Raw genomic sequence first — 15,339 nt, 5'->3', positions numbered from 1 at the left:
GTAAACACCACTCTCTAATATCTCACACAAATAAAAAGCTCTTTGGGGTCCTTTTTCTTAAGAGTTAAGGGGTCTTGAGACCAAAAAGTGAGCCAACCACTGTAGTCTATCCCCAGCCATGCCTGGTGCCTTTCTTGCTCTGACTTCATAAGGAGCCACTTATTTTCTTTTTGATTTTTCTTTGTTCTCCTTTCTCATTTTTTCATTTCTTTCTTTTTTCTCATTTTTATTTTTCTCTTTTTCTCTGTTTTTTTCTGTTTTTCATATTAATTTATTATTTTTTAATTTTTCTTGGTTCTTTTCATTTTTTTATTCTGTCTTTTTTTCATTTTTATTTATTTTTTAATTTTTCTTGGTTCTCTCTTCTCATTTGTTTTGTTCTTTTTGACTTTTCTCATTTTTCTTTTACTTTTCTTTTTTCTCTTTATTTTTACTTTTTTCTTTTTTATTTATTATTTTCTTTTTTATATTTCTTAGTTCTCCTTTCTCATTTTTTAATTATTTTTGTCTTTTTCTCATTTTTCTTTTTTCTTTTTTTCTCAATTGTTCTTGGTTCTTTTCTCATTTTAATTTTTTATTTTTTCTTTGTTTTTGTTCTTTCTCCCATTTTCTTTAAATTTTTTAGTTAGTATTGTTAGTGCAGTTAGGATAATTAGTATTGGGTTGTAGTTAGCATAGTTAACATATTTACTACAGTTTGTATTATTTGTTACTATTGTTAGTAAGCATAGGTGGCCTTGTTAGAATCATTAGTGTTAGTTAACTTTTGTTTGTTAGCCTATTTAGTAAGTAGGTAGCAGTGTTAGTTAGTGTCAGAGTAGTTTCAGGTCACCATGTCTCTGGGCCTGGCGGCCACCTCTGGCAACAGTAAGACCCATGTAGCCAGTTACAAGCTGCTAAAGACCATCGGGCAGAGCAGCTACTGCAAGGTGAAGCTGGCCCGGCACCTGCCCACCGGGACCGAGGTGGCGGTTAAGATGGTGGAGAGGAGTGGGAAGAGCGCCTCCAGAGCAAAGGCGCTGCACTGCGAGGTCCAGAGCCTGAAGACACTGCGTCACCCGAACGTGCTCAAGCTGCTGGAGGTCGTGGCAACAGAGCAGACGTCCTTCATCGTCAGCGAGCTCGCGAGCGGAGGAGACCTGCTGGACCACATCCGGAAGAGCGGCCCCATGGCGGAGGACGAGGCCCGAGGGAAGTTTCGGCAGCTCGCCTCGGCCCTGGAGTACTGCCACCGGAAGGGCGTGGTGCACCGGGACCTGCGGCTGGAGCACGTCCTTGTGGACGGCGAGGGCAACGTGAAGCTGTCGGGCTTCGGCAGCAGCGCCGTGTTCCTGGGCCAGGAGCTGAGCACCCAGTGCGGGAGCCCCTGGTACGCGGCCCCGGAGACCTTGCAGGGCCGAGCCTACGCCGGGCCCCCGGCGGACGTGTGGAGCCTGGGCGTGGTGCTGTTCTTCCTGCTCACCGGGGCCCCGCCGTTCTGGGGGTGTGACCTGGTGACGGTGCGCAGGCGGGTGCTGAGTGGGAGGTTCCCGCTGCCGATGTTCCTGTCCTGGGAGTGCAGGAACCTCCTCGGCAAAATGCTCGCCTTCGACCCACGAAAGAGAATAACTCTCAAGAAAATCCTGAAGGCCCGCTGGGTGAATATGGGGCAAGAGAAACTGTGGCCCTACAAGGAGCTGCCCTTTGACACCAAGGACCCCTGGATAACGAAAGTAATGAGCATGGGTTTCAGCGAGACAGAAGATTCTTTACAACACAGGAGATACGATGCCATCACGGCCACATACTTGATACTCAGCAAGAAACCACAGATGGAGGGCCACACCATCGTGGTAAGACCTTGTGTGCCCCCCATGGACCCCAGCAGCCGCAGCTCCTCCCTCACCTACTCGGTGCAGCTGAAGGCATCTGTATGCGCAGGAAGACGCCATCACACCAAACTCGGCTTACTTGCCTGGCTCTGCAGGGCCGAAAACCAGCATCAGCTGCCTGAGGTGAACCCGGAGTCAGAGCTGAAGGCCACCGAGCCTGCGAGTCTGCTACCCGGCTTGGAGTCCAGGACCGCCACCCCCAGCCCAACCCCCCTGCGTGGCCCTGGGGCCTTCCCCTCCACCCACAGCACCAGCAACATTCGAAGTGGCCCAGAGGTCACCTGCTGTGGCAACCTCCTCCATGCTGGGCAGCATGAGGGGAGCACCCCAACCTCTCCCTCTGGCCCCACCCACGGCCGGTGGCAGGCCGCTGGGAGCTTCTTAAAGTTCCTGAGAGGCTGCTATTGTTGCCTAAACCCCAAGAAAATAAATTCTAATTTCAAGTAAAATAGTACACTTGTAACAGATATTTGTTCTTCATTTGTTTACGCTAAGTGCCTGCAAAATATCTTGTAGGGCCGGTTTAAAATAGAATATATTAATGGAAATCTGGAGGTTCAGGAAGGCCAACAGCTCAAGAGACAACACCGTTAACAAGATAGTTTGTTGCTCACGGTTCCCCAAGTGGGGATGCCAAGGCATGCAGGGCCCCACAGGGAAGCCCCAGGGTGGTCAGGAGGCAGAGGGAGTGGGGGACACTGTGGGCAGGAGGAGCCTTTCCTGTGGTTTCTGGAGGAAGGAACAGCGAGGCAGGGTGAGCAGGCTCAGGACTGGCTGGTCTAAATAACTTCACAGGCTTTGGGGCACGAGACTGTCCCAGTTGTCTGATACCACCGTGGGGGACAAGGGCAGGGGGTAGTGGCCTCGACTACACGTGTCCAATAGAGGAGGTAGTTGGGGTGTGGATGGACACTGGATTGGTTGGTTTGTTTTTGAAAAATGGGCCCAAGAAGGAGGGTTCTCCCTGGGGAAGGCGGGTCTGCATGACGAGGGAGGCAGGAGGCCGAATTGATCGGATTCAGAACAAGGCGTGTCCACATGTGCACGCAGGACAGATGTTAAAGCATCAGGTTACAGAAGCTAGACACATGGTCCAGACAAGGATCAGCTCAGATGTCACCTGAGGAGCCTTCCCTGCCTGCTCCGTCTACAGCAACAGCGTCCCCACCCCAATTTCCCTGCCGTCACCCACCCCATTCCCCTCACAGTGTTCAGGGCCCGGCCCCTTGCTCAGCACCCCACCATGACTCTCCCCACCCAGAGGAAGGTCCTCACAGGAGCCCCCAGGCCCTGCACCATCTGGGCCTCCCCCTCTCTCGTCTCCTCCCACCACTGCCCCCACCCCCCTCCCCTGGTCCCCCGGCCCTGCTTTTCCTCAGTGACCCTGCTGCCTTCTAACCTGCTGTGTTCTGCTCACTGTTTGTCCCCCTTTGTGATGTTGGCTCCATGGGAGCAGCAGAGTTTGTTTTCTCATCTCCTTCACTGCCGTCCATCCGTGCCTCCAGCCGGAGTCAGGGCTGGGCACAGAGCAGGGCTTCATGAACAGTGAATGAGCAGACAGCACTTAGCACTCCCAGAAATGTGCTCCTGTGTGGTCTGCCACGTTCACTCACCCAGTGCACATCAGTGAGGCCCTACTGCTGCTGGGCCAGCTGTGGACACCGGGCACAGCAGCAGAAGAAGCGTGCAGAGGTCTCCAGTCTCATCTGCTGACAGCCTAGTTGGGGAGAAAGAGAAAAAAGAAGTAAAATATACACAGAGTCAGGCGGGGATGTATACCATGGAGAAAAAGTCAGGAAGGACGTTTGAACAAATTCCTGAAGATCTTTAGGGAGTAAGCAATGCAGAGGGTAGAGAGTTGCAGGCTGCAAGACCAGCAAGTGCAAAGGCCCTGAGGCCACAGTGGGCTGCATGTTGGAGAGTCTTAGTTACTAGTGTGGATTCTTAGTTTTGTCTCGAATCCAAATTGCGCTTTTGCTTGTAATCCTTGCCTTCACCTTTCTAGCTAATTAACCTGAGTTCAACAAATTCTATTCCAGTCTATTATTTAAAGTAGAACCAGGCAAATTTGGGCGAAGTCATACATGTTCATTGAATGGCCTCCCTGGGCCCAGCTGTGTCAGGCACCAGGAGGCTGTGAAATCAACACAGCACTCTCCCGGTTGACGACCCCACTGGATGAACATCCTCGAGGTCCTCCAGCCCCTCCATTGCCCCTCTGACCCATCTCCTCTGGGTCTCAAGCTCTGACCCTGACCCTCTGTTGCACCTTCACCCCCACATCCAGCTTCTCCTGGACTTCTCTGTCTGGGTGTCCCTGAGCCTCTCGAAGTCAGCATGTCCCACTCGGAGTTCAACCCTCTCCCCAAGTCTGCCTCCTCTCTGTGAAGCCCCTCTGGGTGACGGATCCCCACAAGTGGACTCCTCCACCCCCAGGCAGTGCTCCTCCCCACCCTGCTCGACTGATGACCCCCAACCCCTGGGATCCACCACCTCAGGAACCCCGTGACCCTCTCCCTTCCATCTTCAGCCTTGGGCTACACACCAACCTCCCCCTCTTCACAAATCCCCAAGAGGCTGATATACGTACACATGGGGACACGGAGGTGACACAGGCAGGTATAGCTGGGAATGGCAAGCAGCCTCCCAGAGCAGAGGTCAGACCAGGGCTCCCGAGCGGGCAGAGCACAGCTATTGTGGCAGCAGGACGGCCATAAAGGGGGTGAGGCAGGTGCCCACAGCAGCCGCTCCCCACATTCCCCAGGAGACCTGTGTCTCAGCCTCGGCTTGGGCTGGCTGCCCCTCCTTCTGTCTGTTAGGTGGGTGCCTGTTCATTCGTTCACTCACTCATTTGCTCATCATGTGTTTGGTTCCTGCCTGGTGCCAGGCCCTGGCTAGATGATGGCGGGTCCTTGGAGACCCAGCTCAGACCTCGTCTCCTCCATGAAGCCGTTCTTGATGCCCACCCCCTCCTGCAGCCCCTCTGGCCTCACCTGGGCCCTCAGTGCTGTGATCACACTCTGATGAGCTCTCCAACCTGTGAGCCCTCGGGGGGTTCTGGGCCAGATGCAGAAATGGGCTCAGACACATGACAATGGGTAAAACCCCAAAGACATGAGGGGATTACCCACAGGCCGCATGGGGGTCAAGCTCACCCCCTCCCTGTCTCCCTCCTGGACCAGGGCTCCTCATTCCCAGGAACCTGAGCGGCCTTCTCTCACCCTGTGCTCATTTAGGGCATTAGCAGTCTGGACTTTTTTTCCAGTGTTAATTCTTTTTAACCTTTGAGGACATGTCATGAGGATACCCCTCAGTAATTTAATTATCACTTCAAGGGAGGGAATGCATCTATGGTGTCTGAGCCAAGACAGGACAATGTGGAAAGCACAGGACGCTGAGGAGGAGCTGGCTCAGGGGCTGGGCCTTGGGGCAACAGGAGGAGGGGAGACAGAGACTTAGATGGAGACAGAGCTGCCAGGGTGGGGTTCAAGCCGGGAGGAGTGGGAGTCCAGGGGCCTCCACACATGAGGGTGGTGGCTTCCGGAGTCCCCCTCTGTCATGTACAAGCTGTGTTTCTCATCCTGCAGCACCTCCAGGCCTTAGGACGAGCTGGTCCTCCAGCAGGAGCGCCTTTGCTCTGCTCTCCAGACAGCAGTGCCCTCACCCTGTGAGACTCTGCCCTTCTGGCATCTGTTCCTCAGCCTGCCTGTCCAGTACCCCCACCCCCACCATGACACACGCAGCCCGCTCTGTGCTTAGGTCACCTGGTTGTCATCGCCTGAGGCTGGCCCATCTGCTTGTGTGAGAGACCGGCAGACCAGCTTTCTAAGTCTGCGTGACCTTGGACGGCTCTGAGGCTGCATTCCCCGTGCATCTAACCCAGGCTGGACACTGCTGTGGTCACGTCCCGGGTGAAGAAGTGAAGCTCCACGGGGCTAACGGGAGGACAACAAACTCAGATGCCTCCAGGGGTCAGGCCGGCTGGCAGAGGCTTGGGAGGACCTGGGCAGGGAGAAGCTTAGGGAGTGGTGGGGACTGTGGTGAGCTGGGAGCACAAGCTCTGTCCAGAGAGCGGCTCCCGCTCAGCTCCAGAAGAGCGTTGCCTTGAGGGACTGTCACAGGTGGCCACATCCTCTCATTTCATACATAAAATAAGCTAGACCCCTGGAATTTTGCCTGTAATCTTCCAGTTTTTAAATGTTAGCATTAACTTTTAAAATCTAGATGTCCACGGGGCCCCAGGTTAGGCTGCTGGTTTCAGATGCCTGGCCCGGGGTGGGCTCAGGAGTGGCTGCCTGAGGTGGCCTGGACTCTGGATGCTCTTGGCCCTGCAGCCTCCACTCCCCTCGGACCCCACCTAGTGCCTCCTCGTGGATGTTCAGGGGCAGCTCAGCCCCCGGAGGAGAGAATGGGAGCCTTCAGGCTGCTGGGTGGTTGGCTGCCATATGGAGGGCTGGGCTCTTAGGGGAGCCGCCCTTTCTTGCAGCCCCTGTGGCAGGTGGTGCTGCCCAGGGCCCCCCCCCCGCCACACACACACACGTGGTACATCCCTCCACTTCTCTGTGAGCCCAACTAGGCTCACTCTGTGCACTGCCATTTTTCAGGGCACCCGTGGGAAAGAGAACAGAATGCCCTCATGTTGGAGCACAGTGAATGGGACCCTGCAGCCTTAAACGTGTATTGAGTGCCTGCTGTGTACTTGGTCCTAGGCTGGGAGCTCAGGCAACTATGAGGAGGAGAAAGCCTGGGCTTCTGTCCACAAGAGACCAGATAGCACCAGAGGAGGAGGCAGGGATGTGGATGGCTTCAGCGAGAAGGGAGGAGACATCCAATGGGATCTGGGGTGGCCTCAAACATCACCACGATTTGATTGGGTGGGGTAGGGGACAGGGTGTGGGTGTGCTTGGTGGAACAGCACACACAACGGCTCAGATGCAAGATGTTCATGGTGTGGGGAGTGGAGCAGATGTGACTGGGGCTCCCCGATGTCACCCTGCCCCTGGACCAGGCTCCTTCCTCCCTTCCTCTGAGATGATGGAGATGGTGAGGAGAGCAGCTCTTAGCACTCCCGGGAGCCCATTATTAGCTCTCTGTTACAGAAGACAACACTGAGGCACAGAGAGGGGAGGGGCTTGCTCAAGGTCACAGGGCAGGAAACCTTGCTATATCCCAGGCCCCACGGCCCATGTCCTTAACTACTGCTCTGTGCTGCCTGCAGAGACACAGACCTCAAATGGACTTTGAAAGCTGTCTGAGCCCGTGCCCCATTGGATACTGAGTCATCCTCAGGGAACACCCCCAAACACCTACTTGCACATCCCCAGCGGCAGGGAGCTCACTGCTGTTCCAGGAAGCTAGCTCAGCCGCCCTGTGAATTGGCCCTGGACAGCCCAGGAGACACTTGGGGCATCCACAGGGCTCCCTGCCCCCGGCTGAGCAGCTCCAGTCCCCTTGGCTGTCCTTGGCACAGCGACTGCTAGAGGTGACAGTCATGCAGCCAGGTGTGCAGTGCAGATAAGGACATGGTGGGCACAGTGCACGCTAAACACAGACAGTGGGTATTCATTCTACAAACATCCATTCAGACTTGGCAATGTGGTGGCCTGGACTTGGGCCTGGGTAACCAGCAGCGAATACAACACAGCCCCTTGAGCTGCCTGTCTCATAGGAAAGGAGTGCCTGGAGAAACCGGCTGGTGGTGCCCCCACCCCGCCCCCATGAATAGTCACACTGACGTCAGGCTGTGGCCGTGGGTCCCAGTAAAGGGTGACAGGAGGCCCCAGACACCCCATGAGGGCACCAACCAAGAGCTGGATGCTGGAGCTGGACCGCCCGGGCTCCGTGATCTGAGGCAGTTACCTCACCTGTCTGTGCCCCAGTTTCCTCATCTGCAAAAAGGGCTGATAATGGTGGTACCTATGTCGTAGAATTTTCATGTAGATCAAGGGAGTTTGTGTTTTTAAAGTGCTTAGGACAGTCTCTGGCAGAGGACCAGGCTGCCGCTCTCCTCAACAACAGCCATGTGATGTAGGTTTTGCTATTCCTGTTTTAAAGATGAGAAAACCGAGGCCGAGAATGGTTACGAGGTCAGCCCTTGGTCACCCTGTCCTCATGCTGCACCATGAACATCCACGGGTCCCCTTTCTGCCCAGCTGGCCTGTGATTGCCTAATCTCTCCATTCCCAGTAACCACATGGCAAAGCAGGTGCTGAGAACTGTGAGATGAATTCATGCATGACTGAAGACTCAGACCCTGCGCCCTTGGGCTCCCGGGGCCTCGGACAGGACTGGGATGCTGAGTGCCCTCAGACTGTGCAGGAGGCGCAGTGCATGTCCATTGCTTCATTCACATCCAGCATGGCAGGGCGTGGGGCCTGGGGCCTAGGGCCTGGGGCTGGAGGGCGCTGGAGTCACCCCTGGGGAGATGCCAGGTGAGGAGGGGAGAGGTACAGGGGCCTCAGGAAGTGGGGCAGCCTCACCGAGTTTCCAAGCAGCTGAGGCGTGGCAGTGGGGACACTCAGGAGGGGCAGGGGACGGAGTCCAGCCTGGGCACCACCCACAGTTGGGCAGCGGTGAGAATGGGGACAAGCCCTGCCCCCGGGGTCTCCTCCTCATTCATCAAAGGGGAGAGAAATAACAAGACTGGTGCAATAGACCCCCAGCGCCCTGTGTGCCCCGCGGCCGCAAGGATTTCGTACCTCTTAGCCCGGTTAATCCTCCTGGATCCTCGTGGAGTAGTTACTGATTCCGGCCCCACGGACGGGAGGACTGAGCTCGGAGGACTCAGCGACCCAGCGCAGGATGGAGCCAGGACTAAGCTTCGGGCACGTGTGCTCAGGCTGGCTGGGAGCAGCCCCCGGCACTGCGGATGGTGCGGACAGATGATGTGGAACAGCCGGCCGGGTGGCACGCAGACAATGTCTCTGTGTTCCCTCTGATGGCGACTCAGCTTATTAAGACAGGGAAGGCTCCCATTGCCGATACTCAGCGCCCCTCTGAGGGACACTAACATGTAGGATCTCGATGGCTCCTGGGAAAGTGGAAAGGGTGTGGGCCCGGGCATCAGGTCTGTGTCAGACCCCAGCTCTGCCCCTACCGCCTGTGTGACCTGGAAGCTTTCCCTCATCTCTCTGTGCCCAGCTTTCCAGACCTGACTCAGAAGGTTCTGTGCTTGGCACACAGGAGGCCCTCCCTCAAAGGGCAAAAGCCAGCCCTCCCGGGACCTTCTCCTTCCATCACCTGTGCCCGGGTCACCCAGACCTGCTCCTTGACGAGGGCAGGTGCAATCCCACAGGTCCTCCGGTCCCCTGCCCAGGCCTTTCCCTCATCAGTGACAGTGAGGAGGGGCAGGTCGCAGCTCCAGGAAGTCTGCACTGAGCTTCTGTGACTTGGCAGAATTCCCGGTTCCACACAACTCAGTTCACAGCAAGGAACAGAGCCCTCCCCCAACTCGTGTTTCAGCTGCAGGGCCCCCCAGGGGCAGGATTTACAAACTGACCACCAACTTGGGGCTGGGAGACGTGGATTCCAGAGCACATGACTTCTGCCCCATGACTTCAGGGGAGTCACGCCCCCCTACCCCCCTCCCCTTAGCCAGCCTCCTGCACCAGGGGTCAGCCATCACAGGCAACTACAGTTTTATCAGAAGGCAGCCCTGCCCACTACTGGAAACACTAGTGTGTAAGACTGGGAGTCCGAGGGCCTGGACCCCTCCCAGAAAGCAGGATTGAGAGCCTGGACTGCCCACTGTTGGTGCTGCTGTTGTGCTACGACAGCAGATTTGAGCAGTCGTGACAGAGACCACAGGTCCCCCAAAGACTAATGTATTTACTCTCACCCTTTACAGAAAAAGCCAGCCTGCCCCAGAAGACAGTCCTGAGAACAGCAGTGACAGCGTGCCCCAGGGCAGGACTCAGCCCAGCCCGCTCCCGGGCTCTCCCTGCACTTCATTTAATCCCCATGCCAGGAGGGAGAGACTCCAAGATGCCCATTTTACAGATGAGAAAGCTGAGGCCCATCTTGCCTTAGTAACTGAGCATGGTGGAGCCAGCTTCGCACTCCAGAGCCCTCACCTCTCACCCCTGCACTCTGGATGGCGGGTCCGGGCCCACAGCACCCTCCGCTCTCATGCTGACAGCCGTGCTTGAGGGCCTGCCGTCCCAGAGGTGGCAGGGATGACGCACGTAACTGCCTTATTCTGAACTGCCTGGCCTTGGCCGTGGCTCCAGCCGGCTGAGGCTTTAGAGGTGAGCCCTCACCGCTCCCTGCCATGCCAGGGGGCAGACCCCTCCCAGCCTCCTCCTTCTGAATCCTCAGCTCCAGAGTCGCAGTAAAGAGCCATGCACCCAGGGCGGAGGCAGCATCCCGGGGAGGGGGTGATGGGAGGGCCTCTTGTACTGAAGTTGACATGTGGAAGGACCAGTATTTACGTGCACAATGGGACTCAATTTGAAGCTAAGAACTTGGCCCTGGACAGCAATAAAAGCTGAGAGGCTGAGAGCTCGAAGGGAACAGGGAAAGGGGCTTGGCTTTTGGGTCGTAAATGTGTAATTTAATTAAAGAAATCAGCATCCTGGATGATAGCAGTTTGCCTTTTAAGGCCAGAATTGGCCAACTGAAGCCCCAGGCACCCCTCAATTCCAGGATGTGACTGTGTGGACATAGCTGGCCTTAGCCGGGGTGCTGTCCTTTGGATCATGGACCAGACTGTGAGGCCTAACCAGCAGCACACCCGCCCACGTGTCACCCCATGGACAGTGGTCGCCGCGGGTGCAGGGCGTTCCTCCTGCTCGGCCCCGGAGGCCCTGGATGGTGATGAATGACATGTCTGTGGGGTCCCGTGGGTGAGCGCTGCATGGGGAAGAGCCCTCCACCCGCTCTCTGCCCTCTGGGGGAGTGCTGGATTGGGCAGCGGTTCTGATCCCCCTCGGGTTTAGCAAACATCCTGGCTCTGAAGTCGTAAAGCAGCACGGTGGATTGGGAAAGACAGGCTCTGGGTTCAAATCCCACCCCCGCCATTCACCAGCAAGCCCCTGAGCCACTTCCAGCCTCGGTTTTCTCCTCTGTAAGCACGGACGCAGTCACCCTCATCCTCAGAGGTGGATGCGTCCTGTGTAAATTACAACACCTACGCTGTGTGTTTTTGGGGATCTGAGGGGTGTGCAATGGCTCAGGGCCGATGCGAGAGGTGAGGTGTGGGCATCACAGATGTGACGACCGAGCTTCCTAAAGGACCGGGCTGCGTGTGTGCATCCTAATGTCCAGAAACAGATCTCTGCCACTAGCAAATTCATTCACTAAGGTTGTGTTTACTCTCTCGTGTCAGTTATCATCATCTGTTTGAACAGAGGCCTCTGGGGTCATCAGCAACATTATTACCTGTCACAGAATGGCCCTGCTCAGTTCCTGAAGCACAGGGACCTCTGCACACCTGTGGGTTCCCGGCTGTGCCTGTTCTCGCTCTCTGCTCAGGGTCTCTCGGTAGCTCCCTATTGCCCAGGGCACGCCTCCCTCTGGACATCAAACATCATACGAGGCCCTGCTGCCCTGTTCCCACCTGCGCTGTGCTCAGGCAGTCACGAACCACAGTCATCCCGCCGCCGGCTCGTCTCCCACCTCTGCACCTGTTCCTCCTGCTCTTCTGTTCCCTTGTCTTTGAAACCTCAGCTCCTTCATCCATTTCTCCTTTACAGCAGGATCGAGTTGGTTGCTCACACAGAAGCCTCTGCCCACCCCACCCTGCCTTCTTCCAGTGGATGCTCAGTTTGGAGGAATGACAGTTGGTCCAAGCAACTGCCCCCCAACTCCCACCTCTGGTGATTGGTCGGGGCAAGGACTCGTTCTGGCCAATGAGATGTTAGAGGAAATCTGTGGGGGCTTCTGTGAGAGATTTCCCTTCCTGAAAAGAAAGAGATGGGCAGGGAGGAAGATGCGCCCCTGCTTCTGGCTTGAGCCCTGACTGTGCAGATGTGGTGGCTGGACTGGAGGCAGCCACACTATAATCATGAGGGAGTGACACCAACATTCTCTTAATGGTGGAGTAGAGAGGGGGTGGCTTCTGAGTCACTGATGACATTCTTGGGCTGCCAGACCACCTCTGGACTTCCCATCTCTCACGTGGTCTTTAAACATTTAACATTAGATGCCTTTGTGGTCTAAGCCACTCTTGGTAGAGTTTCCTGTTACTTCGGCCAAACTCCTATCTCACTGGTACAGCCTTCAAGTCTCAGTTAAATATTCTCTGCCCTTAACTAGTTCCCCAGCAGACATGGGCCTCTGCCCCGACCCCCACCCCTCACCCATGGAAACAGCCCATCAGCTATGATTCTCTGTCTGCCTGGCTGCCTCATCAGTATTTGGTTTGTGAACACCTCTGGGCCCAGCCTCTGTACTTTCTTCTCTGAGCACTCTGAGCAAGCACACAGTGGGCCCTCAGACACCACAAGGAGCTTGCTGCCCGACCACAGCCAGAAGCCCCCTCCCATCAAGAAGCTTTTGGAGTCATTTTGGCCCGAGCACTGCTTCCAGACCTTGGGATGAGTGGTATAGGTCCATGCCCAGGATCGAAACCGTGAACCCAGGCAGCTGAAGCAGAGTGCACCGAACTTCACCACCACGCCACGGGGTTGGCCCTGGTCACTGCATGTTCAACTTTTGAGGAACCACCAAAATGTTTTCCAGAGTGGCTGAACCGTTTTATATTCCCACTGACAATGTACAAAGGTCCTGATTTCCCCGCATCCTCGCCAACACTTGTTATTGGCCATCTTTTTGATTAAAGTCAGCCTGGTGGCCGTGATGTGTTCTCTCTTTGAGGTTTGATTTGCATTTCCCTAATGACAAGTGATGTTGCGTGTTTTGCCGTGTACTTATTGGCCATTTGTATATCTTCTTTGTAGGAATGTCTAGTCAAATGCTTTGCTGATTTTTACTTGAGTTATTTGTCTTTTCACCATTGAATTTAAAGAGTTCTTTAAATATGCTGAATACTAGAACCTTAGCAGGTAAATGAATTGCAAACATTTTCTCCCATTCCATAGGTTGTCTTTTCACTTTCTTTATAGTGTCCTTGGATGCACCAAAGTTTTAAGAATTATTTTTTAAATTATTATAGGTGACAGCAAACCCTTGAGGGATGGAGTAGGAGAAACGCAAATACTGAAGACAAAGAAATAAAGAAGGTAGGTGGTGGAGGCCCGGCCTGGGCGCTGGGACCCCTGAGTTCCAGTCCTGCTGGGGCCCTTGCTGCTGTTCTGGACTCATCTTCTCTGTAAATGGGGACAGCGGTGTCTGCCCTCCCCCGCGGCGGGTCACGTGGGGTCAGTCAGATGCTAAACTCCCCAGAGACCTGCTCCTGGTGTCTGCCGTGTGCCGGGCTCGCTGCTGATCCATTTACTCCTCACAACAATCCAAGAAGGTGGTCCAAGTGCCCTCACTTACAAAGGAGAGAACTGAGACTCAGAGAGGTTAAGTGACTTGCCCGAAGTCACTCAGGATTCAAGTTCAGATGTGTCTGACTTTCCGCTGCACCAATTGGTAACGGGTCCAGGTAGTACTTGCCTCTTAAACAGCTGCCTTTTGATGCCTCCAGCAGAAGTGGAAGTTTTAAACCCTAAGTTAGGCCATGGTGGGTGGGGCTGGGCTGGGGACAAGGGAGGAACCTCAGCCCATCCCAAGTCCAGCAGGACGTTATCCAGGGTGTGGAGGCGGGTCAGCCAGGGGCCAGCCAGCACAGAGGGCCCTCCCGAGGGCTATCTGCAGAGAGGCCCTGGCGGGACTGCAGGTATGGGCAGGGCTAGGGGGCCGGCAAGGGTGGGGGACCAGGCCCAGCCCAGCAGGAGCCTGAGGGGCCACCTGGCAGGAGCTGTGGCCATGTAGGAACGCAGCCTCCCTCTGGATCCAGGCCTGGCAGGGAGGGGCCAGGAGAGTCAGCACTCCTCTTTCTGTCCTCTGTCCTCCTGTCCACAGGCCACCGCACACATGACCACAAGACTTTCAGGGGCTCCCAGAAATGTTTTAATTTTAATTTCTTTTACAATCAGAGGAAAAAATGAATATAACAATAATGAACATATAATAAGGAATCCAGCCTGAATATTTGTCTTTATACCAAGGCAATTATAAAACATAATTTTAAATATTTTTTAAAAGAGGCAAATTTGCCTAGGGCCCACGAAAGTCATAACGCATGCCAACATGCCAGTGACAACTATTTACCAGTTTCTTGGGCATCATTCTAAAAATATTTTATGCATATATATTTTAAATATTTATGTATAAATGGTTTTTCTTCTTTGTAATTAGGCAACATTTTAAACATATAGAAAAATAAAGGAAATAATGTAATAAACACTCATGAATCCAATACCCAGATAAATAGAAGTAAATACAACTTTAACCATACTCGCTTCAGAGATATTTTTAATTTGATAAAGGAAATGGAATGGGCTGTATAAAGCTAATCCCCTCCCAGGGTTCCGCTCCCTCGTTACCCTGAAGTTGCTGCCGGTCGCTCTGGAGCTTCTCTCTGTGCAGACACAAGCACTGTGCTAAACCCCGCGGTCATGGACTTCTCAGCGCTTGACGGAGTGGACCGCTCCCTCCGCCTTGAGACACTGCCTTCCGTGCTCCCAGGAGCCCTCACTCTCCCGGTTTTCCTCCTCCTCCACTGGCTGCTCCTCCCAGTGTCCTTCACTCGGTCCCCTCATCTTCCCCACTGCTTGTGGTGGAGGGCCCGGGGCTCTGTCCTTCTCCTGTCTGTCCGCACTCCCTCCATCATTCTCCAGTCTCTGACTGACATCCAAATTAATATCTCTAGCCCAATACTTTCACCTACATCCACACCCATAAACCCAGACACCAAGAGTCTTTGCTAGAGCACTTTGCTTTAGTGAGAAAGGATGGATTTTTTAACAGTCGAGCTTTGAATGCATGGGGAAAAAAAAATCAAAAAACTAAACCCTACCTTCCACCGTGTAAAAGAAAGCAGCTAGGGGGAAAAAAGAGCCCATCTGCTAATTAAAACTCCAAGAGTAAAAGGAGGAACACTTACTCTAAGGCACCATCTCTCCCCACATTCCTGCAAACAAATTAGCTTCAACTCCCACACAGTGGAAAAACAATGCCAATTACAGCTAGCGTTCTCCTGAACGTGTTCTCTCTTCTCCATCGGCATCCGATCATTAACAGTGCTTTGGTAGTGGGTTGGAGACAAGCAGAAATTACTTCTGCCCACTTTTATTTTATAGCAAAGCCACAGCGGTGGGGAGGCTGGGACCAATATCAGACCCAGATCAGTTGCCTCCTGTGTTCCAGGTTAGAAAGACCGCATCTTCAACCCAACACAACCCAATCTCTGGATGGCTGAGGACCGATAATGGTAGTTTATAGCACAGGAGAGAAATAAACTCTCTTTAAATTTCAATGTAAAACATAATTGAAGAAATGTGGTTAAAAACAGTTTTTTAAA

At 54.1% G+C, this 15,339-nt stretch overlaps 1 pseudogene; it reads left to right on the top strand.

Moving 5' to 3' along the window:
- Positions 1–833: 833 nt before the first annotated feature.
- LOC123284931 (serine/threonine-protein kinase MARK2 pseudogene) lies at positions 834–2,318 on the top strand (annotated as a pseudogene).
- The last annotated feature ends 13,021 nt before the right edge of the window (positions 2,319–15,339 follow it).

The sequence above is a fragment of the Equus asinus genome, chromosome 4, assembly GCF_041296235.1.
Source record: "Equus asinus isolate D_3611 breed Donkey chromosome 4, EquAss-T2T_v2, whole genome shotgun sequence".
In the NCBI taxonomy this organism is placed as follows: Eukaryota; Metazoa; Chordata; class Mammalia; order Perissodactyla; family Equidae; genus Equus; species Equus asinus.
The sequence above is the reverse complement of the archived record's forward strand: the minus strand, read 5'-3'. Positions and strand labels throughout refer to the sequence as shown.